General features: G+C 38.3%; 1 protein-coding gene across 4 annotated transcripts in view; it reads right to left on the minus strand.

The window, feature by feature from the left end:
- Cpeb1 (cytoplasmic polyadenylation element binding protein 1) overlaps window positions 1-25409 on the minus strand; it is a 106546-nt gene that overhangs the window by 74480 nt on the left and 6657 nt on the right. For all 4 annotated transcript variants that reach the window (XM_029532776.1, XM_029532771.1, XM_029532773.1 and 1 more), the window contains exon 2: window positions 13116-13290. The gene's annotated coding sequence lies outside the window, so the exon portion shown is untranslated. The remainder of the gene's footprint in view (window positions 1-13115; window positions 13291-25409) is intronic.

Consider the following 25409-nt stretch of genomic DNA (forward strand, 5'->3'; position numbering starts at 1 on the left):
AAAAAAAAAAAAAAAAAAACCTCTTCCTTTAAATGCTTGGGGCTATACTTGGGTTCCCATTGAATATCTAAATATAGTCCCAGCTGGCTGGAATAAAGACTTTCAGTTGACTATAAATTAAATGTCTGAGTGGTCATCTCTGGCGGGGTCCCCATAACACAACAAAAAACACTCCAAAACGGAAAAACTGTATCTGAAAATATTCCCAGAACTTGAGAAAATACAACAGGAAGATCTTAAGTTGCAGCAAGCCTGGGCTACCCAATGAGACCTTGTCTCAAACAAGCAAACAAACAACAAAGCAATAAGCACAGGGTTGCTGCCTATGTTTAAGGTAGAGGCATGAAAATCTCTACATACAAGGCCAACCTGGTATATAAGTTCTAGGTCAGCCAGAATACAAAGTGAGTTCATGCCTAAAAACAAAACATACACATACCATATCATAGTCACAGAAAAAAATCAAAATGAAACACTTTCCATGTGATTCAGCTATAACCACTCCAAATCCTACCCCACCCCAAATCAAAGTTAGCTTATTTATTTTAGAGATCTGCACTCAAGTCTATTGATGCACTGCTCATAACTAGATTATAGGATGAGACTAGGTGCTTATCAATGAATAAATGGATACAGAAATTGTGATAAATATACACATTAGGGTCTCATTCCATCATTAAAATATAAAATGTTATTTGAAGGAAAAATGGATGAAACTAGAGATTATCATATTAACTAAAATCAAACTATCACATGATTTATTTTTGTCTGTGGAATCCAGGGAAGAAAATAAGGACATGAAAGTAAAAGAGATGTCTTGGTCAGTGTTCTATTGCTGTGAAGAGACACCATGGCCAAGGCAACTCTTACAAAGGAAAGCACTGAATTGTGGGATGGCTTACAGTTTCAGAGTAACCCTCTGAAAGCCCATTATCATCATGGTGGGTAACATGGCAGCGCGCAGGCAGACACGGTGCAGGAGAAGCCGCTGAGAGTTCTACATTTGAATCCACAGGCAGCAGGAGGACAGAGCCACAGGAGATCACCTGTGTTTTTGAAAACCTCAAAGCCCACTTCTACTGACACATTTCTTCCCACAAGGCTACACCCCAATCATTTCAAATAGTGCCACTCCCTGGTGACCAAGCCTTCAAATCTATGAGCTTATGGGGGTCATTTTCATTCAAACAATTACAGGAGACTATTAGGATTGTAAGAAGAAAAAAAAAATAAGATTGACAGAGGAGATTAATAAGATCAAAGTATATCTTATGTATACATAGAAATATCAAAATGAAACCCTTTACTCTGTACAAAAATTTTGAGGGCTAGATGTGGAAGCAGTGGAAGTAGTACAGAATGAATAAATCCAAATACATTGCATGAAATTCTCAAATATAATGTATTTAAAACTTAATAAAAGCCAGGTGGTAGTGGCGCACGCCTTTAATCCCAGCACTTGGGAGGCAGAGGCAGGCCAGCCTGGTCTACAAAGTGAGTTCCAGGACAGCCAGGGGTACACAGAGAAACCCTGTCTCAAACCCCCCTCCCCCCACACACACAAAACCACTTTATTTGGGTAGATTATATAAGAACTCCTAGTAACAGGGAATGTGAAGCCAGAATCTAGACATGTTCTATAACCAAGCAAGGCTTCCAGAAGCCAGAATCTAGACATGTTCTATAACCAAGCAAGGCTTCCAGTGGTGGGCCTGAGACATCAACTCAGCCACAAAACCATTGACCTACAATCTGTCCTGCATGCACAAAGTGCTGGGGTAATGGTGGTACAGAACTTCTGGGAGTGGCCAACCAATGATTGGGTATCTAGAGGCCTGTGTGCCAGGAGAGGGATCCTATGCCTAACACTGTCTAGATGGCCAGGAACCAAAAGCTAGAAAGCCCGGAGTCCTAAGATAGAACCAAATACGACTGGTAAAACCAAAACCAAACAAAAACAAAAACAGTCACTGAAATTATTTCTAATGGTATTCTGCCATACTTGGTGCCTGGCCCAATCATCATCAGAGAGGCTTCCTCCAGCAACTGATGAAAACAAATGCAGAGACCCACAGCCGAACATTAGGTAGAGCTTGGGAAACCCTATGGAAGAGGGAGCTGAAGGAGCCAAAAAGTTTGAGAACACCAGGAGAACATGCCCCACAGAATTAACTAAACAGGATTCACAGGGGTTCACAGAGACTAATGCAACAATCATGGAGTCTGCACAGGTCTGCACTAGATCCTCTACATATACACTTTAGCTTGGCACTCCTTAACAGTGGGAGTGGGGAAGTTTTCTGAATCTTTTGCCTGACTTTGAGACCCTTTTCCTCTCACTGCCTAGTCTTTTTGTATCTTGTTATGCTAGCAGTAGCTCAGTATCTGGGGCCTGCTCATGTTTTTGAAGGGAAACTGAAGAGGAATGAATCTGAGGACGAGGAAGGATGTGGAAGGTGTGGGGGGAGGGGAAACTGTGGTTGTGATGTATTACAGGAGAGAATAAATTTAAAATATATCAAGTCCAAAGAAAAAAGCATTAAGAACATTAGGCAAGGCATAAAAATAGTAATGATTAAAAAAAAAAAAAAAAACAGCGGGGCGTGGTGGCACACACCTTTAATCCCAGCACTCAGGAGGCAGAGGCAGGCAGATTTCTGAGTTCGAGGCCAGCCTGGTCTACAAAGTGAGTTCCAGGACAGTCAGGGCTGCACAGAGAAACCCTGTCTCGAAAAAAGCAAAAACAAAAACAAAAAAAAAAAAAACCCGGGCTGCACAGAGAAACCCTGTCTCGAAAAAAGCAAAAACAAAAACAAAAAAAAAAAAAACCCACACACATACAAAAACAAAACAAAACAAAAAAACCAACGATGTTCAAATCAGTGATCTCCCCTGCCCCAATTTACTAAATGGAGAAACCAAAGCCAAGATCTTATTTTAAAATTTTAACAAAATCTCAGGAAAACATTTAATAGTATCAAGAATATTGTTAATTTAAAAAGATTTTAAAAAGCTAGTACATAAAAATTTATACCAATGACTTGATAATCTAAAGAGACATTCCTAGAAAAATGTAGCTTACCAAAACTAAAAATATATTGTCCTAATACTTATATATCTATTTTAAAAATGCAATCTATAACTTTAAATTTTTACCTTAGAAAATAAAAAGGACTCCATTATCCAGATGGTTTTACCAGTGAATTTCATCAAAACTTAAGCAGTAACATCAGTTTTTTATACAAACTCTTAGAAGAAACAAATTTCTAATTTGCTTCAAGGAGCTAACAAGACTGACATTAAAAATATATTAGGGGAACTGCAAGATAATCTCTCAAGTGCATGGACATAAATTTCCTAAAGACAACATGTACAAAAATAAAGTTTAGCAATACACTACAATAAAATATATTGGGAAATATTTGGATATAATGAACAGATGAAAATCTGGTTTTATTTTGCTATTTCTTTCCTGAATATTCACACATTTATAGAGGTACGAATATGTTTGTTGATGGGTTAATCTGAATTTGCTTTCTAGTCATTTGTTTTTCAATAATGGAGACTGAATATGGGTGCTAGGAAACCAGTCTACACGGAGATGTAGCCCAGCCCTAGAAGTAAGCATAAAGCTAAAGCAACATACAAACAGTTAGTATAACCTAAACTTCTATTCATTAGCTAGGCCTATAGCTCACACTCATAATTCCAGCCTTAGTGAGGCTGAGACAAGAGGAATGCTGTGAGCTTGAGGCCAACATAGCCAGCTCCAAATCAGCCTGAAATACATAACAAAACTCTTATCTACAAGAAAACAAGAAAAAATTATGATTTTTCTCTAAAAACCCATTCAGAAAACTGATTTTTCTTTAATAGAAAATATCCACAAACCCCAGCACACTTATAGTAAAACGCTCAAGCAACACCCATCACTCTTCCCCAAGATGACAAAACAACACAATACTGCTTATATCATCATTTCTAGTTAACCTTGGATTACAAGAGAGTAAGAGGGAAATATATGACAAAAAAGGAAATGGAATTAAAAAAAAAACCCTGAAACTATATTCATATGTATATATGATAAATATATATTCTGGAACAATCTATAAAGAAGTAGTAATTATCAGCTTTTAAAAGTGACCTTAGTAGCAGGGGTGGGGGTGGGGTATAGGGAACTTTCAGGATAGCATTTGAAATGTAAATAAAGAAAAAAAAAAAGTGACCTTAGCAACATTATTGAACGTAGTGTCAATATACAAAAGGCTCATCTTCCTACATACTAGCAACAACTTAGAAATAGGAAAAATGCAGGTGAAGATGAAGAAATGGCTCTGTGGTTAAGAGCACTTCTTGCTCTTGCAGAAGACCAATTTGATTCCCACTGCTCACAGAGGCAGCTCATAAATGCATGTTAACTCTAGCTCCAGGGCATCTGATTTCGTCTTTTGGTCTCTATGGATATGCATTCACATGTGGCATATTATCACAGACACACATACAAAAAAATAAATCTTAAGAAATTTAAATAGCATATCATTAAAAGAGTGATCAAAGTTTTTCAAAGATAATACACTAATATTTATGTCCTTGAAAAAGACAAAAATTTAACTATAAAGTTAAAATGCTAACTATAAAGGTCAATATCTTGGAATTACCTTAAAATAAATAACTTATATTCACTGAGACATTAGCCAGCCGGGTGTGGTGGCGCACACCTTTAATCCCAGCACTTGGGAGGCAGAGGCAGGCGAATTTCTGAGTTCGAGGCCAGCCTAGTCTACAAAGTGAGTTCCGGGACAGCCAGGGCTATACAGAGAAACCCTGTCTCGAGGAAAAAAAAAAAAAAAAAGACATTAGCCAAAGACTGGAAGAGTAACTGCATACATCTAACAAGTTCACTCTAGAATCTCTTAGAATGCCTACACAGCCTAGTTTTCCCAGAAGGATGCATAAGGACTGCACAAACATGGTACAGAATAAGATTTCAAATGTCCAGTAAAAAACCTGAAGATGTCCAACCTAAACAGCAATCAGAAAAATTAAAAATTAAAACCATATGTAGCTGTGTTGGTGGTGTATGCCTCTAATCCTAGCACTTCAGAAGCTGAGGTAGAGCAATGGCTACCTGAGACCCTGCCTCAAAAACAAAGAGCAAGAAAACAATCCATATATGGCACTATTACACTCCACAAAAATAGCTATTTGAAAAAGAGTAATAGACAAGGATGTCGAACAGCAGGCATAGATTTATACCCTTCTGGTGGGAATGAAAATTGGTCCAACTTCTTTTAGAGGAATTTTCATGTGGTTCATTTAATAGATTCCCATACATAAATATTCTTTACCAGGGTGTAGACCGCTGATAATTTGTCTATAAGGCTTCATACACAACAGTGTTCATAGTACCAATGTATTATCAGCCAAAACAACTAAATGTCAACATACTCAACAGCAACATTCAAGGCTCACAAACTCCTGTAATGAGTACTGTTACTTCTTCCAGGTCTAATCTCAGGGTTGGCCACAGTCAAATTGATCAAGCAGCAGAGCCAGGATTTGTTTCAGGTCACCTGGGTCAGAATTTGTACCTCTATTTTGTGCAAAACTTACTTTGAAATGGGCTGAGATTTCTTTTCAAAACTACTCCTCTTCCTCTCTTCCCCACTTTTAGACTATATCCTCAACAGAAAGAGCAAAGGCCCTAAAGCTTTCCCAAAGCCATACAGATGGTAGAAATGGGAGAGGCAGGAGGAAGTGAGAAAAAGGTTTCAGAGGTGACAATCAAGCCACCATTATATACAAACAGTTATTTCTTTTTATAAATTGTGTATACATGGGGGGACAGGGGTTGCACATACACCATGGTGCACATGTGATGGTCAGGAGACACCTTGCAAGGAATGCTTCTTCCACCATGTGGACTCAGGAGGTCAAACTCACATCATCAGGAATGACAGCAAACTCCTTAGCTGCTGAGCCATCACCCGCCCAAGAAAAGAATATTTCTAACTAAACAATATTCAAGCCAATGGTCAACTATGCAACAAGACAATATTCCTTGTGTCTACATAAGACTATGTGTGTGTACATATGTAATACACGCACATATCACATATGTATATGTACACATAACTGAAGTGGAAATTTGGGGGTTTTTTGGAGACTCAGTTGTGTCATGTGATTTTTTTTGGGGGGGGGAACTGTTTTTGGAGAAGATGTTTTTGCTTAAGCAGACACTTGGGAAGATGTTTTGCTGAGAACAGACACATGGTGTTTTTCCGTAAATAGTCTGGAAAAAAAGAGCATATGATGTGTTGCTAGCATGGACACTTAAGAAAATATGTGATCTTTGGAAAGGGTACATTTACAACACAACAGACATGGACGATGTTGTGTGGTATTGGTTTGCCTTGACATTTTTTTGCTGGTTATCACTGAGCTGTGCTGCCACTAGTCTTCACTAAAGTCTCTCTTTGTGTTTGTCTTGTCATTTTTTTGTTGTTCATCACTTATAGAGAAAAATGTCCCAAAGAACTTTTGGTGATGTTTTAGTGACGTTTTGCTGCTTTCACAGACTTGGGCCAATTGGCAGAGCCTCTGGGTTTTGTTTGGATAGAACTGTTGTTGCTGAACTGTTGTTGCTGATCTGTAATGGTGTCTGCAAATGGATTAAGCTACCACTGCTGATTTGTATGAACTGAACTGCTGATATCCTGACAACACAGCTTTGATTTGCTCTATAAAAACTATTTTTAGCCGGGTGTGGTGGTGCACGACCTTAATCCCAGCACTTGGGAGGCAGAGGCAGAGGGCGGATTTCTGAGTTCGAGGCCAGCCTGGTATACAAAGTGAGTTCCAGGACAGCCAGGGCTATACAGAGAAACCCTGTCTCAAAAATCCAAAAAACAAAAAACAAAAACAAAAAACAAAAAACAAAAATCTATTTTTAAACAAGTTCACATTTATAACCCTATTAACCTTTTTTTAAACTGTTTTTGGTGGGTGGTGGACTAGAAGAGAGGTTAAAGCATTTAAGTATACTTATTGAAGTAGGTTTTAAAAAGTATAAGCCAACACATAATATACATTCATACATACATACACATATTTACATAAATACACACAGAGTGGATATAGTCCATTAATAGTTCACTTACTCAGCAATACAGGTAAGGCCTTATTTCAATTCCCAATAAAATACACACACACACACACACACACACACACACACACACACACACACACGGTGCTGGGTTAACTGAGTATCAACACAAAAACAAAATGAATCTTAACTCTCTAATCTTACACAAAACTAGATTCCAGGTAGGTTTCAAATCTAAGCATAAAGGTAAAACAGCTTTTGAAATGATGCTCATGAATTGTAAAAAAATTGTTTTTCATTTCCTTTTATTAGATATTTTCTTCATTTACATTTCAAATGCTATCTTCAAAGCCCCCTGCCCTGCTCCCCAACCTACCCACTCCCGCTTCCTGGCCCTGGCATTCCCCTGTACTGGGGCATATGATCTTCGAAAGACCAAGGGCCTCTCCTCTACTATTGATGGCCGATAAGGCCATCCTCTGCAACTAGAGATACAGCTCTGGGGGGGTACTGGTTAGTTCATATTGTTGTTCCTACTATAGGGTCGCAGACCCCTTTAGCTCCTTGGGTACTTTCTCTAGCTCCTTCATTAGGGGCCCTGTGTTCCATCCAATAGATGACTGTGAGCATCCACTTCTGTATTTTCCAGGCACTGGCATAGCCTCACAAGAGAGAGCTATATCATGATCCATTCTTATCTCCTTGTACAAAGCTCAAGTCTAAGTGGATCAAGGAACTACACATAAAGCCAGAAACATTGAAACTTATAGAGGAGAAAGTGGGGAAAAGCCTCAAAGATATGGGCACAGGGGAAAAATTCCTGAACAGAACAGCAATGGCTTGTGCTGCAAGATCAAGAATCAATCAACAAATGGGACCTCATAAAATTGAAAGCTTCTGTAAGGCAAAAGACACTGTCGATAAGACAAAAAGGCCACCAACAGATTGGGAAAGAATCTTTACCAATCCTAAATCAGATAGGGACTAATATCCAATATATATAAAGAACTCAAGAAGATGGAGTCCAGAAAATCAAATAGCCCTATTAAAAATAGGGTACAGAACTAAACAAAGAATTCTCAACTGAGGAATACTGAACAGCTGAGAAGCACCTGAGAAAATGTTCAACATTATTATTCATCAGGGAAATGCAAATCAAAACAACCCTGATATTCCACCTCACACCAGTCAGAATGGCTCAGATTAAAAAAAATGTTTTTTAAAGTAATGCTGTGAAAAATGGCTATACTACCAACAGATTCAATACAATTTCCATCAAAATTGTAATGTCATTGTTACAAAAATTGGAAGACTATTTTAAATTCATATGGAAGCAGAGAAGACTACAAATATAAAGCAATCCTGAGCAAGACAATAATCCTAAAGTAGCATTATACCTGATTTCAGGTTATACTACTTAGCTGTGGTAACAAAAACAGCATTACACTGTACAAAAGTAGACATATAGATCAATGGACTACAAATGAGGACCCAGCTATAAGCCCACAGAACTATAACCAGGTGATTTTTAACAGACTCCAAAAATAAACATCAGAAAAAAAAGACAACTTCTTCAACAAATAATGCTGGAAAAACTGGATACTCACATGTAGAAAGAATGGAATTAGATCCAAGCATCTTGCCTTGTATAAAAATATCGATTCCAAATAGATCAAGGACCGGAACAAATGAACCAGAAACTCTGAAAGGGCTAATGGAAAGCAGAGAAAATCCTACAAGATATACACAATGAGCAAGGATGCCATGGATAGGATTCCAGTTGCTCAAAAATATTGACAACTGGGATCCCATTAAATCTCAAAAGTTTCTGTACAGCAAGGAAACAGTTAAACAAACGAATAGAGAGTCTACAGAATGGGAGAAAAATCTTTGCTAGCTACACATAAGACAGAGAGTTAACTCTAGGACATTTTAACATCTGGGGAGGAAGAATGGAGGGAGGGACTCTAGAATATTGTTTAAATGGGTTAATGAACTGATAGTTCTCAAAAATGAAGCAAAATTCAAAATTATAAAAATTACTAGTGGTCACTACCTATCGGGAATTGCAATTAAACTAGCTTTACAATCTACCCCACTCCAGAGAACAGTCATTAAAAAAACAAACAAGAGAAGCAGGGGGTGCATACCTTTAACTCCAGCACCCAGGAAGCAGAGGTAGGCAGATATCCTGAGTCTGAGGTCTACATAGCAAATTCCAGGCCAGCCAAGTTAAGGCTATATATCTAAGACCTCATCTCCTACTCCAAAAGACAAGAAGAGAGGGAGAGAGGGAATAAAATAAGACAAACAATGTCCTAGGATAGCTCTTGGATTAAAAGCTCTTATTGCTCTTACTATAAAGACCAGAATTTGTTTCCCAGCACCCACTTCTGGCAGCTCACAACTACATCATTAGCTTTAGCTCCAGAGGCAGAGGAGCCAACACTTCTGGCAGCCATGAATACCTGAACTTCATGGTGTATACACACACACACACACACACACACACACACACACACACACACACATACAAATCAACAACAACAAATGCTGAGTAGGATGTGGACAAAAGGTAACCCCTTATATAGTGGGAATATCAAATAACGCTGCTACCATGGAAATCAATGTGAAGGTTCCTTAAAAAAACAAAAACAAACAACAACAAAAACAAAAAGAAAAGTTTACCGAATGACCCAGGTGTATTTCTCCTGAGTACCAATCCAAAGGCTTCTGTGTCAACATTGCACAATGTTTATTGTAACATTGCTCACAGCAGCAAAGTTGGGAGAACCAACTCAGGTGTCTAACAGCAGACAAATGGACAAGGAGGTGGGTTTACTGTCTTAGGATTTTACTGCTGTGAACAGACACCATGATCAAGGCAACTCTTATAAAGACAACATTTAATTGGGGCTGGCTTACAAGTTTAGAGGTTCAGTCCATTATCATCAAGATGGGAACATGGCAGAGTTCAAGCAGACGTCGTACAAGAGAAGCTGAGAGTTCTACATCTTCACCTGAAGGCTACTAGAATATTGGCTTCCAGGTAGCTAGGATGAGGGTATTAAAGCCCATACCCACAGTGACACACCTACTCCCACAGTGACACATCTACTCTAACAAGGCCACACCTACTCTAACAAGGCTACACCTCCTAATAGTGCCACTCCCTGGGCAAGCATACATAAACCAAACAAACACAGCTTAATTTTTTCAGTCATAAAGAATGAAATTAGGTTGTTTGCAGGAAATGATGCAACCAAAGATAAACATATTATGTAGGTTAATCTAGTCTCAACAAGACAAATTTTCTATTTCATATTACAGACCCTAGATTATGTACTGATAAACTATCGGAGGGAATAAAAAGAACTAATTGGGAGAGAGAAAGGCAAGGGGAGGGGATGAAAGGAAATACGCCCACAATACATAACATTTACTTGTATGAAAATGCCACAATACCATTTACAATGAATATAGGAATGCTATGGGAATGTTTGATTTCATTTTTAGAAATCTTTTGAAACAAAATGTGTATTACCTTTATGGCTTTGGAACCAACACTCTATAAAGACAATTCAACAATCTTGCACCAACTGAAAAATTATCAACCAAAAAAATTTTATGCTTGACTGAAGCAACTCACTGAGATTAAGCCACTATTGATGGTCTTTTATTATTATTATTATTATTATTATTATTATTATTATTATTATTATTTTCAATTAGGAATCAATCCCAAGGCCATGTTTATACTAAGCACACACTCTACCATTAAGCTATATTCTTATCCCAAGTCTTAGCAGAAAATATAATCATATAGTTTTCTCAAAGAGTAATAGAACATGTATCAGAAACTAAGGAATTTTTAATTCACTGTAAGTTAATGCAGAGTTTAGTTATATCATAATTTATATGTTTATGTACTTTCAGAAGTTGATAGAGTCAAACATCCAGATTGTCAAATGTACCTCACTTACCTTCCTGTACAGTTCATCAGAAACAAATTCTATAGATACCACAGGTCAATTTAGCTTTTTGTCTTTGTATTTGAGACAGGGCCTTACTCAGTAACTCAGGCTAGCCTTGCACTCATGACAATACCCCTATGTAGCTTCCCAAGAGTTGAGATTATAGGTGGTCACTACCACACCCAGCTTCAATTTTATTCTTTTTAAATTTTTTATCTTATTTTATGTATATTTGTGTGTGCCTGAGTACAAGCTTCATGTGTGTAGTGCTTATGGAAGTCAGATAAAGGCTTTGTAAACGGCTGGAACAGTGTTAGAGGTTGTTGTGAACCACCATGTGAGTGCTGGAAGGCAGGCCTGGAGTCTTCAACAAAGGCAGTTAAGTGCTCTTAACTGCTGAGCCATCACAGACCCTTCAGTTTTATTCTTAGTTTACCTCCAAATGTTTAGTTACTTAATGTTCATGGGCCCTACATCTTCATGGGAATTATTTCCTACACTAAATTTAAAAAGTTAAATCACAGATTTTTTTTTTTTTTGAGATAACTAAAGAACAGTACTTGCCAGTCATTCTGGGAAATCTGTTGCTATTTTTTTTTTTCAAAGCCCATTCTAAAAAAATTAAAAATGTAATCTTTCTTCTAAAATGGCCCAAGCAAAACATTACATCAACATTCTTAAAACATGTTGCAACTCCCACAGAAGATTATGAAACACTGTCAAGGTATTCATAATTTCTTGGCAAGAGTTATCTTCAGAAGCTTCCCCATCCCTTACTAATCAGTGGTTGCCTACATATGGGAAAACTACATGCCTGTTGACCTGTATTCATGTTTTAAAGACTGTCATCTAACACAGTTGTTACCAGTCACAAGTGGTTACTGAGTATTTGAAATATAACTCAATATGTACATTATGACAAATTACTTCATTCTCAAGTCTTAGTACTAAGAGCTGAATTAGGGAGATAGTTTGGTGGGTAAAGGGGCTTGCTGCATAGGCATGAAAACCTCAGTTCAGACCCACAGCACTCATATAAGAACCTATAGGTGGCCATATGTGCCTATAATGTCAGTACCAGGAAATGGTGGAAACAGGAGAATTGTTGGGGTTTGCTAGCTACCAGTCTAGCAGAAAGCTTGGGGTGGGGACACCAAGAAACAGTGAGCTCCAATTTCAGTGAAAGCCTCTGTGCTCAGAGGAATAAGGTAGAGAGTGATAAAGACAGAATACAGCTTACTAGCATATATTTATGTTGATTATATGTTGACAAGACAGTATTTTATATATGTTGAACTATCAAATTTATTTCAACCCTAACTTTAAAAATATTATTTTTATGTGTATATGTGAGTGCCTAAATATATGTACCATGTATGTGACTAGTGCCCTGAGGGACTGATAGGGTATCAAATTCCCTGAAACTGCAGTTACCAGTGTTATGAGCCACCTGATGCTTGTCTGAGAAACAAACTCGGGCCCACTGCAAGAGCAGGAAATACTCTAACAACTGAGCCATCTCTTCAGCCCCACAATGTAAACAGCTACCAAAAATCTTTACCAATATGATTTACATTATATTCCTTTGTGGTATTGGGGCTAGAACCTTGACTAACAATTGGTGGTTATGTTTTGTATTTCTAAAACATGATCTTGCTAGTTATCTTATGCTAACCCTGAAGTGACAGCCCAGGCTGTCCCCAAATTTGCATTTCTCCTCATCTCCATCTCCCAATAGCTAGAATTGCATGTCTGTACTTGACTCCCAGTCACTTCACTGCACACACACATACTGCTACTTTCAGTCTTTTTAATTCAAACTCTTCCTGTGCATCACACAAAACAGATTATTCTATAACTACAGGCAGTCTCCACACATGAGGGGATCCAATCCATAATACAAACCATGAAATGGGCAAATACTGCCAGAGACTCAGTGTGTTCTCCACAGGCCTCCCAATAAGCCCTCTATCATGCACTACTTAGCTGCAGTTCTGTACAAGCCCTGTGCATCTGATTTTCAAATCTCATATTACCTGGCAACTGATCATGAATTCCTCGATTTATAGGTGTTGTGCAGACTTTACTGAAGTCCAGTGAATCATCCAAAATGGCATTTATCCTTCGAAAGATATTGGCATTGCTACATGTAGAGAGTGCAGGAACTTCTTGGTTGTCCCAGCAATCCTTGATCCTTCCTGCTTCTTCTTCCTAGAAATGAAGAAAACATGCTTGGGTTTTCTATATTCACATAGAATGCTATTTTCAACAATACCATGAACTAGAAAAAGCAACAAAGACTTCATTTTACTGCCTACACATCAATGCACCGAATGAATGTTTATTATTAACAAAGTACTCAGAACATTGTTATCAAAAGTAAAAAGACATTTCCCCAAGAACCTCCTAATCTACCAGCACATACATAATAATTTACATGACATGGTAGCAACAGCATGAACTTCAGAACCAGACAGATTTAGTTCAAATATTCAGTCTATCCACACAATAGAATATCATCTGACATAAAGAAATGTACTGAGACATGGTACAATATGGATAACCCTTGAAAACATGAAAGAAGCCAGTCACAAAAAGAAGAGAGAGGCATTTTTATCAGTGGTGCCACCACTGGCACATTTCCCATGCAACTATTCTACTGTTCTCTAGAAACTGTTAAGTATCACCATTTATTAGTACCAAGGGCAGCTACCTAGCTGATATCATTTTTCATACTTCAGTTCCCTCACTCTATATTCAAGGCCACATGCTTTAAGTAATAACACACTGGTTGACAGATTGAATTTTTTCTTCTTTTAAGACGGGTTCTTATATAGGACTCCTGATCTTCCTACATCCCCTCTGAAATGACACCATTCCCTGATCTTTAACTGCTGTTTGGCAAATATCCTAGAATTCCATAGGTAGCCGAGAGGGGAGAGGGGAAGTAGAGCCAGCAGACACTTAGCTTTCTAAGAAAATCAGCATAAGAAGTGCAATCGTTTTAAAATAACTTGGGAATCAGTACGAGTATGGAAGACTGGAACTAACTCATAGCTTCATTCATCAGAACACAATAGCAGTGTTCTTTGTCTAGCCTACTATAATCCAGGTGATCATGAGAAAGACCAAATGCATTTACAGTTTAAAAACTGTAGAATAGCACTGAATGAACAAATTCATATCCTACCTTAGCATCAAGCTTTTGAAAATAAGATACCCTCTGCACCCTTTGAAGGCTACCAGAATACTCAATTCTACAAAGGTTGTTTTGCCAAGCCCTATTGACTCTCACCACTCATAGGATCTTTTCACAATTGTACATTTATAAAAGATGATGTTCAACTTCACTTTGTAACCTCATTAAGGCACACATTTACAATCTGTACATGTAAGGCTATATGCTTCATTCACTGCTTAATAAGCATTAATTAATTGTCCTCGATATATAAGCAACACCTCAAAGGTTAAAAGTGAGACAAAGATCTAATTACAAGAAAGTTTGAAAGTTAGGACAAAGAACTAAGATCTGATCATGTCATAAATAACCATAATACAAGCTACAACATGATGTAAACATATTCTGTCCTCTAACCCACATGACTTTGGATGGAGAATGTATTTGGAAGCTGGAGAAAGGAAGGGGTCTAGGGACTAACACAGAAAGCAGAAAGGCATTATCAAAAGTGTTCCAGAATGGCAGAGTATTAGGTACAGAATAAAGGAGACTGGAAAGGCCTCATACACCAGGTTAAGTACTTAGCAGTATCTTTATATCAGAGGTTACCAAAAATTTTAAAGCCCCCTTTAACAATGCAGAACAAGAAAACCCTAATTTTTTGTTTATTATAAGAGCTATAAATAAAATATCAAGCTCTTGGCCATATCTTAAGGCAAGAAAATGATCAACTGTAAGTCTTTATAGACAGGCAGCAGTTGCAGACAAGATGAAGACCAATGAGAAAAGTATGACAACAGTTAGGAGATACATACAGACTTAGGGAAGCCTTCTGAGAGAAATTCATTCTTCATGAGGGAGGTATAAAATGCTTATTATTTCAAAAAAAAATCTAAATTTAAGAATCTAGCCAGCCGAGTTCGGTTCTCAGCAACAACATGATGGCTCACAACTATCTGTAACGGGATCCAGAGTCCTCTTTTGGTGTGTCTGAAGAATGTGACAGTGTACTGAGTACTCACATACATACAGTAAATAAATCTTTTTTAGAAAAGAAAGAATCTATCCAGTCACTTTGCCTCACTCCTAATACCATTAGGAAGATGCATCATATTCCTGAACTAGACAAATATTACCTGGCATGCCTTACTCCTTCTCTTATGTAACAAAATGAGAGATTTTGTTTAAGGTGACTGTGTAATTAGAATAAAAATAAGCAAAGCATTCAATTTACACCTCAAACAGTTTAACTTACCAGTAAGTAGCAATGTTTGCCATGAATAACCACATTTGAGGGTGGGGTTAGTAAACCAGCACTGTTAGATGGAGAACAGCCCTACCACTTTTCTTATATGTCCACTACACATAAAGTACAATACTATGACATATAGGGGGGTCTGGTTTAATACACATGTAGTACTTACCACAGTGTGTGGCATCTAATTATGTGCTGAGCAAATTAATGCTATCAGTACTACTATTGTTACACCGTGAGTCAGAGCAATTACAAGGATCTTTAAAGAAAGAATTTATGTGCTCATTAAATGAGAAAAATATATTTAAAAGCTAATGCAACTATTTTATGATCCCAGGCCCTTCTCTCTCCTAATCATTTGACTTTACAAGCTTAATTAAAATACTTAAGATATCATACAACTATCTAAATCCTTAATCCACCATAGAATAGATGATTTTTTTAAACACACCAATTAAAAGAATTCACTATTTCTCATTTTCAAAATTAAAGTTATCTACTCTTATAGTAGCACTGACTTTATATAATCTATCTATCTCAGTGGTTCTCAGCCTGTGGGTTGTAACCCTTTGGGACCATGTGTCAAATATCTGGCATGTCAGATATTTATCATAACAGTAGCAAAATTATAGTTATGAAATAGCAACAAAATAATTTTAGGTTTGGGGTAACCACAACATGAGGAACTATACTGAAAAGATACATCATTAGGAAGATTGAGAACCACCGGTCTTCAACTTTAGCAACATATAGCTCTGAATTCAGACCAATATTTTACCATAACAAATTTTTTCTTAATCTTCTATTGCCTAATAAATTCTATTGTTTTGGTGTATTCTGCCATAAAATGAGATTATCAACAAGCTTTTATTGTTTTTACCTCAACTTAAATCTTATTGTGGACAAAATAACATGCTTTTATATGAATCAAAAACTTAGTATAGCTGGGCAGTGGTGGTGCACTTGAGAGACGGAGGCAAGCAAGTTCAAGGCCAGCCTGGTCTTCAATATATGTTCCAAGAGAGTTGGGGCCATTATACAGTGAAGCCCTGCCTCAGAAAAAAAGAAAGAAAAATCATAAAATTGTGTATGTATATGGTTAAAAAAATATTTAGAACTGCTTTATTGGAAAACCACGGCCTTGGCTTCAGAGAGTATATGCCCTAGGCTGAGAATATGGTAATCATTCCTTAGGTCAAAACCTTGGCTAGGTGACACTCAATTTTCATAAATGACCACAGTACTACTACATTCTCTAGTTTTTATTCAATATGCTTGTACTCAAGTACACAACTCCCTACATTAGAGATGCCTTCAACAGAGTTACTGTTAATCCCCTTACAGCCTTGTAAAAAGCTAGCAAAAAAAATTTAAGTTTGAGCCAGGTGTAGTGGTTCATCTTCACACTTGGAAAGCAGAAGCAGGCAGATCTCTGTTAGTCTGAGGCCAGCCTGGTCAAAATGAAAGAAAGAAAAAATAAATTCAAGTTTATCTGAAAGATACAGTTTACGCCTCCAGAAGAGAATTTTTTTTTAAGATTTATTTATTTTATGTATATGAGTACATTGTAGCTGTCTTCAGACATACCAGAAGAGGGCATCAGATCTCATTACAGATGGTTGTGAGCCACCATGTGGTTGCTGGGATTTGGACTCAAGACCTTCAGAAGATCAGTCAGTGCTCTTAACCACTGAGCCATCTCTCCAACCCCAGATGAGAATTTTAAAGTCAAAGACCATGAATTAGAATTTAAGAAGTCTTCTAAAAAAACAAAAAAAAAAAACTGTTTATGCTTTTTTTTCCCCTGAGAATCCATTTAATTGGATTCTTTTTAGTTAAAATCATTGGTCTTGTACATTCAAACCTTTTAAAAAAAAATACCGTCAAAGTAACAGAAAATTATCTACTTAGATGCCTCCCAAGAACATTATACTGTATTGTACTTTGGCTTATACTAAATATACAGCTGAACATTTAAATTCAAGATTTTGAGTATACTTTTTATTGTAATTTTAAACAGCTCTTATATAAATAACCATTAGGGATGACAAATTAGGAACATGTTTTTCTTGCAAAATAATGCAAACCTAGCTATATTTCTAAGGTTGCTTTAAATCTTCATCAGGAAACTGGGAAGTCTTAGTTCAAGGCCATCCTGTTACATGATAAAACTGTCTCAAAAAGAAAGAACAACAACAAAGGGAACTATGCAGAGAGAAAAGGTAAGGTGGGAGGGTATGTGGAGAAATAGGCTTAATACTATATATATATTATATATATATATGTGTGTGTGTGTGTGTGTATATATAATATATATGTATATGTATGCATATGTATATATGCATATATATTGTTTTTGTACTATTGATACACATGTATATATGAAACTGAAAAAGAGGGAAAAAGAAGGGAAAGAACAGGGTAGTCGTGCCAAGGTTTCCCCCCCCCCCCGGTTTTTCGAGACAGGGTTTCTCTGTGTAGCTCTGGCTGTCCTGGAACTCACTTTGTAGACTAGGCTGGCCTCAAACTCAGAAATTCGCCTGCCTCTGCCTCCCGAGTGCTGGGATCAAAGGCGTGTGCCACCACTGCCTGGCGCCAAAGTCTTTTTTAAAAATGTAGTAATCTCTGCAAATGGATGGATCTGGAGTATATCATCCTAAGTGATGTAACCCAATCAAGAAAGAACACTCATGCACTCACTGATAAGTAGATATTAGCCCAGAAGCTCAGAATACCCAAGATACAATTTGCAAAACACATGAAACTCAAGAAGAAGGAAGACCATAGTGTGGACCTTCGGTCCTTCTTAGAAGGGGGAACAAAATACTCATGGAAGGAGTTACAAAGTTCAGAGCAGAAATTGAAGGGATGACCATCCAGAGACTGCCCCACCTGGGGATCCATCCCATAAACAACTACCAAACCCAGACACTACTGCAGATGCCAACAAGAGCTTGTGGACAGGAGCCTGATAAAGCTGTCTCCTGAGAGGCTATGCCAGTGCCTGATAAATACAGAAGTGGATGCTCACAGCTATCAATTGGACTGAGCACAGGGTCCCAATGGAGGAGCTAGAGAAAGTACCCAAGGAGCTGAAGGGGTTGGCAGCCCCATAGGAGGAACAACAATATGAACTAACCAGTACCCCCAGAGCTCCCTGGGACTAAACCACCAACCAATGAAAACACATGGTGGGACTCATGGCTCTAGCTGCATATATAGCAGAGGATGACCTAGTCACAATCATCAATGAGAGGAGATGCCCTTGGTCCTGTGAAGGTTCTATGCCCCAGCATAGGGGACTGCCAGGGCCAGGAAGCAGGAGTGGATGGGTTGGGGAGGAGGGGAAGGGAGGAGAGGAAACTAGGAAAGGGGATAATATCTAAAATGTAAATAAAGAAAATATCTAAGAAAAAAGAAAAAAGTAGTCTCTGACAAAATATAATGAGCTGGGCGTGGTGGTACACGCCTTTAATCCCAGCACCCGGGAGGCAGAGGCAGGCGGATTTCCGAGTTCGAGGCCAGCCTGGTCTACAAAGTGAGTTCCAGAACAGCCAGGGCTATACAGAAAAACCCTGTCTCGAAAAACCAAAATATACACATATATATACACATACACATATAAAATGAATAAAATTTAATTTTGGTATATATATAAAATTAGTAATACTATTTTAGTTAATAAAACTAATCATTTTAACCAAAAAAATAGAAATTTCACACAGCTCAGTATTTCATGAATACTGAAAAATTGCTGGTCAGAAATTGAGATCACAGAATAGATAAAACAGTTCATGTCTCAGAAGAATTTATTTAATGGAATGAGTATATTCAGTCAGACCAGTGGAAAACAAAATACTCGAGAAAGTAATAATCAGTCTCAGAAATGGTTTCACAATTAAAACTTCTAAGTTAGGGAAAACTGAATATGCAGAGTTTCAATAAGCAGATATTTAAAAAACGTTAATAGGCAGAACAAAGTGGCAGAGGATAGAAAACACAGTATATTCAAGGAGAGAAGTGCTCCAACAAAAAATAAAGGCTACCCTATAAGAAAGAGAACAGAATATATTAACCATCCCAACAGACAGTTGACTGCTCTTCTTCCTTCATGACCTTCCATCATTTTCTACAATGGTTTTTTTCTCCTTATTGCTATAAGTGTGTCCAAGGCTCTTCTACCTTAATCCTCCTCAATCCACTGCCCATTTTGTCTGCATCATGACTGTCTTAGTCAGGGTTTCTTTCTATTCCTGCACAAACATCATGACCAAGAAGCAAGTTGGGGAAGAAAGGGTTTATTCAGCTTACACTTCCATGTTGCTGTTCATCACCAAAGGAAGTCAGGACTGGAACTCAAGCAGGTCAGGGAGCAGGAGCTGATGCAGAAGCCATGGAGGGATATTACTTACTGGCTTGCTTCCCCTGGCTTGCTCAACCTGCTCTCTTATGGATCCCAAGACTACCAGTCTAGGGATGGCACCACCCACAAGGTGTCTTTCCCCCTTGATCACTAATTGAGAAAATGTCCCATAGCTAGATCTCATGGAGGCATTTCCCCAACTGAAGCTCCTTTCTCTGTGATAACTCTAGCTTGTGTCAAGTTGATACAAAACCTGCCAGTACAATGACCAACCGGTATTTATCTCCAGTTCATTCCTTCAATCTATAACATGGTCAACATGCTGTCCCAAAATACTTGACACTATATAGCTCCTGAATCAATGATTTCATAGCTGCCAAAGCCAACCAAGTCTTTCTTGGCTTTGTGGGTGGGTGTGGGGGATCTTCAACCACTCTACTGAATTCAGGAACCACTTTCTCCTGGTTCTTCCTCCTTTGGTTATTTTTATGTATCTATATGATACATATATATGATACATATATATATATATGATACATATATATCATATAGATACATATATATATGGTATATATATATAGGTATATATAGGTATATATATATGTGTGTGTGTGTGTGTGTGTGTATATATATATATATATATATATATATATATATATATATATATACACACCAATCACCCAGTCTTAATTCTATTGTCAGTCTGAGAAGGAAACAGAACAGTATCCAGAAAATAGTAAGGAAATCATTTAAAGATTTTCAGTTTTTAGATTATGTTAGTGTGGAGACACACACATGTACATGAATGCTGCTGCTCATGGAGGCCAGAAGTTTTCAGATCCACCAGAGCTAGAATAATGTGCTAGAGTTGTGAGCTGGGAACTGAACTTGGTTCCTCTACAAGAGCAGAGTAACTGCTGAGTCATTTCCCTAGGCCCAGAATGGAATATTTAATACCAAAAGTGATCAAAAATAGTTGACAGCACATGATCACTGTAACTATAGCTTTTGTCCACAAATACTAGTCACTATTCACTGTAGGCATCACTAACTATACAATTTTATAAACTGTAAGGCTGTTCACAGTCTATATCTAGACCTCTGCAGCAGTACCCAACATTAAGATCTGCTATATTTTCAAGCTCTCAATATAAACACCATATGATAGCTAGATCCATATTATACTTCTGTCATAGGTACTTAGGGCAATTTAAAAATACTTGCATAAACAGTAATGGTTTCTTATGCTTTAGAAATAGGATATTCACACACTAACTGTCTTCTGTCAAAACTCAATGACTACTCAAAATTTGGATTTTAAGTTTTGATCACAGAAAATTTCTCAAACGAAACTCCAAGGCTCCAGAGTTATGTCAGAATTGTTTCCCAAACTCCTCTCCTCTCCAAGTGTTTCTCAAACTGCCTGATGTAGAAAGAAGGGAAAAGGAATCTGAAGTTTGGGACCTCAGTTTTAATCCTAGAGCTCTATAAACTTCAACCAAGATTTTCAATTTAGCTAAGCATACCTTTTCATTCATGATAATGACAGTTTCAAAAATCATTGTTAAGCCAGGCGTGGTGGTGCACGCCTTTAATCCCAGCACTCGGGAGGCAGAGGCAGGCAGATTTCTGAGTTCGAGGCCAGTCTGGTCTACAAGGTGAGTTCCAGGACAGCCAGGGCTATACAGAGAAACCCTGTCTCAAAAAACATCACTGTTGTTTAAAGATACTGAAGGTCCTAGACAACCGGTCATCTAGGTTCTATTCATTCTGACATAACTCTTACTATTATCTTTTCCTCTATTACCAAAGAAATTAGTTCTATTAAAGAACAGTTTTGACATCCTAAACCCTTGGGATCTCTTGATAATTATTATTCCAGTTACATATTCATCTTTTCAGTGAACAGGATCAACTCTCTTCAAATTTTAGACTGTTCTTTAGCCCCACACTCCCCTCTGGTAGTCTTCTTCTAGCTTCTCTGTACAGAAACCTATTTCCTCTAACTCCACACCCTTGCTTATCTCTTTAATCCTTGAAGTTAAACATCAGATGCCACTCTCCTTCCCAATGTGTTATGGAATGTCTTAGTTGCTATTCTATTGCTGTGAAGAGACATCATGACCAAAGCAACTCTTTTAAAAGAAAACATTTACTTGGAGCCTTGCTTACAGTTTCAGAGGTTTACTATATTATAACCATGGTGCTGGAGAGTAGTTGATGTTACATCCTGATGCTCAAAGAGAGACTGTGCCTGTTTGAACCAATTGACACACTTCCTCCAATAAAGCCACACACCTCCTAATCCTTCTCAAATAGTGCCACTCCCTGGTTACTAAGCATTCTTATATATGAGCATATAAGGGCCATTCTTATTCAAACCACCACAGGTAGAATGCTCTTTGCTCAGTTCACTGTGCTTTATAAAATCCAATGAGCAATTCTTGAACCTTTCAAGATATTTTCTTTCTGCATGTATGTTTCTATCAATACACCTTTGAAAAATACAAATAAGAAAACATACTGTATAGGACTACAGTTCTCAAACATTTCACTCTCAGAATTCTTTACACCTCTAACATTCCTTCCTACGGATAGATTTTTTTTTTTTTTTTTTTTTTTTTTTTTGGTTTTTCAAGACAGGGTTTCTCTGTGTGGTCCCGTCTGTCCTGGAACTCACTCTGTAGACCAGGCTGGCCTCAAACTCAGAAATCTGCCTGCCTCTGCCTCCCAAGTGCTGGGATTAAACTATGAATAGATCTTAAGAGCTTTGATGCAGACATATCCTATCTATCAGTATGTTCTCATTAAAACTTTGCTATACCATTGTTGAAGTAATTAAACTATGTTAATTTGGGGAAATTTTTTCTTTCATTTTTATTTAACATTGTAAAGTACTCCTAGAACTGGAGTTGGGAGTTGTTAGCCACCATGTAGGAGCTGAGAACCAAACCTGAGTTCTCTGCAAGAGCAACAAATGGTCTTAACTGCTAAGCCATCTCTCCAGACCTACCCCAACTTTTTAAGTTAACTTAATAGAAACTAGCTCCATTTTATCTACTTCCCCATTATCTGTTGACATGTATTGTTTTGTATTATATCACAAACCTAGACACTTCTTGTGGATACCAAGAAGTGCTTGCTGACAGAAGTCCAATATAGTTGTCTCCTGAGAGGCTCTGCCAGAGCCTGACAAATACAGAAGAAGATGCTTACAGCCAACCACTGGACTGAGCATGGGGTCCCCAATGGAGGAGTTAGTAAAAGTACTGAAGGAGCTGAAGGGGTTTGCAACCCCATAGGAAAAACATCAAGATCAACCAACCAGACTCCCCCACCCCAGAGCTCCCACAGACTAAACCACCAACCAAAGAATACACATGGAGGAAACCATGACTCCAGCCACTTATGTAGCAAAAGATGGCCTTGTAGGGTATCAATGGGAGGAGAAGTCCTTGGTCCTGTGAAGGCTTGATGTCCCAGTATAGGAGACTGCCAGGGACAGGAAGCAGGAGTGGGTGGGTTGGTGAGCAGGGGGAGAGGGGAGGGGATAGGTGGACAACCCTTGAGAGGCGATTCTCCCTCTACTGTGTGGGTATCAGGGATTAAGCTCAGGTCATCTGGCTTAATGTCAAGGGCTTTCTAACTGCTAAGCTATCTTCCATGCCTCACTGTTGACTATTTTTATGCATATCCTTTTATAGTCAGATGTACTTGTTTCTTCCATATATTCCTTTGTCTTAAGATGGTACACTTTGGCTCTCCACCAGCCGAACAAGATGCCCAAAGGAAAGAAGGCCAAGGGGAAGAAGGTGGCCCTGGCCCCCACCGTTGTCAAGAAACAGGAAGCCAAAAATGTGGCCAATCCTTTGAGAAAAGGCCCATGAACTTCAGCATTGGGCAGGACATCCAGCCCAAAAGAGATCTAACACGTTTCATCAAATGGCCCGGCTGTATCAGGCTGCAGCGACAAAGAGCCATCCTCTCTATAAGTGGCTCAAAGTACCTTCTGCCATTAACCAGTTCACCCAGGCCCTGGACAGGCAAACAGCTACTCAGCTGCTTAAGCTTGCCCACAAGTACAGGTCAGAGACAAAGCAAGAGACGCAGCAAAAGACTACTGGCCCATGCTGAGAAGAAAGATGCTGGCAAAGGGGATGTCCCAACTAAGAGTCCACCTGTCCTCCATGTAGGGGTCAATACAGTCACCACCTTGGTGGAGAACAAGAAGGCTCAGCTGGTGGTGATTACCCATGGGTAGACCCCATTAAGCTGCTGGTTTTCCTGCCTGCCCAGTCGAAAGATGGGGGTGCCCTATTGCATTATCAAGGGAAAGGTCAGGCTGGGGTGCCTGGTCCATAGGAAGACATGCACCACTGTTGCCTTTACACATGTTAACTCCAGAAGACAAGGGTGCTCTGGCTAAGCTGGTGGAAGCTATCGGGACCAATTATAATGACAGATAAGACAAAATCTGTCACTACTGGGGAGGCAACGTCCTGGGTCCTAAGTCTGTGGCTCGCATTGGCAAGCTGAAAAAGGCAAAGGCTAAAGAACTTGCCACTAAATTGGGTTAAATGTACACTAAGTTTCTGTACATAAATATAATTATAAATTTTTTTAAAAGATGGTACTTTTGTATTAAAATTTTAGTGATATTGTACTAGTTCCCCAAAAGTAATCTTCCTCTCTAAGCCTGTTTTGGAAGTCTTTAATTTTTTTAAACACCTACTAACTTTAAACACTATGTTATTTCTATTTTTGCTTTTACTTACAATATAGCAGATACCTTGTTTACATGCTTGTGTTCCCATCAGACTAGTGACTTCCTGAAAGCTGGGAGTTTCTTATTTAATCCCACAGTGGCCCTTGACATAGATGAGAAAGAAGGAAAATACTGGTAACTTTTGGATTCCCAAGGGTCACATTACACTGTTCACGGGCTCTCTTTTTTGTTTATGTGTAATGGTTTTTAATCCAAATTTAAAAACCCAAATTCTGATATGACTGAGTGACTAAGAGCTTTGACAGTAAAGACAGAAAGACTGATGACTAAACTCTTTTTTTTTTTAATCTTGAGAGGGTGAAAACGGCAAAGATTCATGAAAATGGCTTTCATCCAGAACAATCCACTAAGGACCAAGAAGCAGGGAGATATGTCTAGGAAGCAAGAGTAACACTAGTGGGACCGTGTACCATGAAAGTGATAGGTATTAACATGCAACAACAGCTGAGAAGGACGGTGAGATACACAGATTGATAATATTCATGCAAGGTAATGCACAAGAAATAGAAGCATGTAAGAGCCACAGGGAACACAAGGCATATGATTATAGCAAATCTTTAAGTTCTAGAAACTAAAAGTTTCTACAGGGAAGTTTCCATCATTTCCAACAATGTACTTCCCTAGCATCTTTCTTAACAAGCCTAGTGTGATAGAAAACAATAACAGCCAAACACAGTTCTTGCCTGTACAATGGCACTACAGCAGCAGTTCTCAACCGTGGGTTGTCTTTCACAGGCAGGGGTCACCA

The sequence above is a fragment of the Mus pahari genome, chromosome 1 (assembly GCF_900095145.1).
Source record: "Mus pahari chromosome 1, PAHARI_EIJ_v1.1, whole genome shotgun sequence".
Lineage (NCBI taxonomy): Eukaryota > Metazoa > Chordata > Mammalia > Rodentia > Muridae > Mus > Mus pahari.